Source organism: Myotis lucifugus, unplaced genomic scaffold (assembly GCF_000147115.1).
Source record: "Myotis lucifugus unplaced genomic scaffold, Myoluc2.0 scaffold_714, whole genome shotgun sequence".
Classification (NCBI taxonomy): Eukaryota; Metazoa; Chordata; class Mammalia; order Chiroptera; family Vespertilionidae; genus Myotis; species Myotis lucifugus.
The window spans coordinates 196,593-198,499 of record NW_005871762.1 but is presented as its reverse complement, the minus strand read 5'-3'; the positions used below and the strand labels follow the sequence as shown (position 1 = coordinate 198,499).

The following is a 1,907-nucleotide window of genomic DNA, read 5'->3' as shown; positions in this document are numbered from 1 at the left end:
CCTGGTGGCGGCCACCCCTCTTCTGCATGTGTTACTCCTCTGCTACCTTCACAGTTTCTCCTCCTCCAGGTAGTGCTCTCTACACCCCTCCGGGCCCCATGGCCCAGCAGCTCTGTGCAGAGGATTTCTGTCCATCCCCTTCCTTTAACTCCAAGGAAGATTGCTCAAATCCATTCGCCCCTGGGCCACGTTTTCTAGGTGATGCTCTGTCATCAGGGGTAGAAACACCTTTGTAATCATAGCTCCCCACCCCAGCTCCTTTCCTCTGTGGCTGGTTGATGGGACTTGTGCTGCTTTGAGGCAGTCACATTCAAGGCTTGTGTGAGGGCTTCAGAAGAGAAATAGACCCGAACTTCCCCCCGCAGGCCTGCTCGCCCCCCAAGTGTCACTCCCTACCGACCAGAAGAGAAATAGACCCCACCCCCACCCCAACCGCCGGGCTGTAGGGTCACCTCCTCTGGGGAGTCCTGCAGGCAAGTCCATACTCCTGGCCTCACCAGCAACCTGGCCCCCTCCCTCCTCTGGGCCTCCATCCAACATGCCTCCATTATGCCACCCACCACCCTGCATCAGAACCTTTTATTTATATGTCTCAGGGTTCCATTCCCCTTCCAGGGCCTGGCCCCGTGCCCTGCATGCAGTTGGCAATGAGCCCAGGCTTGGGCAGAGAATAATCGAGCAGCTGATGTGTGTGCACCAGGCCCCCAGCTGACCGAACAGCTGGACAGGCTCAGCAGCCGGGCGGGGGTCTTCGAAGGTACTGTTTAACCCTTGACCATCACGGGGAAATGTAGGGGGGCTGTGCACCTCTGAAGCTTTCAGGAGGCATATGGGGGAGGGGCGCAGGGTTAGGAGGAGCCTCAAGCTTCCCAAGCTGAGGCTGAAGATCACTCATGTATCAGAGGCGGGTGCAGGGTGGGACCCAGGCCCTCTGAGCCCTCGGCCCCTGCAGCTCCCAGCCTCACCCCGAATCCCACGTCTGCTCACTGTGTGTGTCCCCTGCCTGTCCCCATTCCCTGAGCCCACACAGTGACCTGTGACCCGCCTCAAGCACAGCCCTTGGAGAGAAGGTTGAGATTGGGGTCAGGGGGAGGGGTGCCCGGAATGGACCCATAAGCCTGGCTTGCTCAAGCCTGAGGCAGCTTGGTGATCGGTAGGAGTCAGCGGGGAGCCCTGTGTGCAACAACAAGTGTTCGGAGACCTGTGTGCGCTGGGGAAGGGAGAAGCCACCGGAACCAGCAGTCTGAGTTCTGGCGCTGGTGCTGCCTGTAACCAGCGGCGACCTCGGGAAGGGCCCGGGGTTCAGCCACGGGGGCTGGGGGACCTGATTAGGTCCTTTCCAGCATCAGCTTCCTGTGGTTCAGGGACCCTGAGAAGCACACACAGAGGGAAGGACTCACCCGGAGAGACCGGCAGACGGATGGCTCTGAGAATGTCAATCTGGGGATATTCATAGAGTCCACACCAATACAAGCCCGAGTCCTTCTCTGCCAGCGCAGTCATGGTGACGGTGAAGTACCCCTGTCCGGGGTCATCCCTGATGACGAATCTCGGGTCTCCAGGCTCCTGGCCAAGCCTGGGATGGGTGACTAATGGGGTACAAGTTTGTGCTGATGTTACTCTGCACCTGGTGTTCGTCCTTAAACCTCTCTGGACTCGACAATCACAACTTACAGAGACTTCCTCCCCTTCCAGTTTCCGCAGCACCTCTGGCTGCTGTTCCCAGGAGCCTGAGAATAAACCCCCAGGTCAGGGAGCCCCCTTCCTTCCTGCCTCAGAGCTGAGAGGGGCCCCCTCCTCAGGAAGTCCTCTCTGGTACACTCAGTGCCCCTCCCCCGCACCTGCCCCCCTCCTCCCTCTACCCTCCCCCTCAGGCCACCTCACTAGCATCGCTCCTTCTCTCCCCC

The 1,907-nt window shown here is 59.7% G+C and overlaps 1 long non-coding RNA gene across 1 annotated transcript; it reads right to left on the bottom strand.

Moving 5' to 3' along the window:
- Positions 1-279: 279 nt before the first annotated feature.
- On the bottom strand, positions 280-1,816 carry LOC111823829. The gene is made up of 3 exons (XR_002826939.1): positions 1,675-1,816; positions 1,401-1,589; positions 280-290 (listed from the first exon to the last, which is right to left on the bottom strand). It is a non-coding gene; the product is annotated as an uncharacterized LOC111823829 (long non-coding RNA).
- Positions 1,817-1,907: the final 91 nt, after the last annotated feature.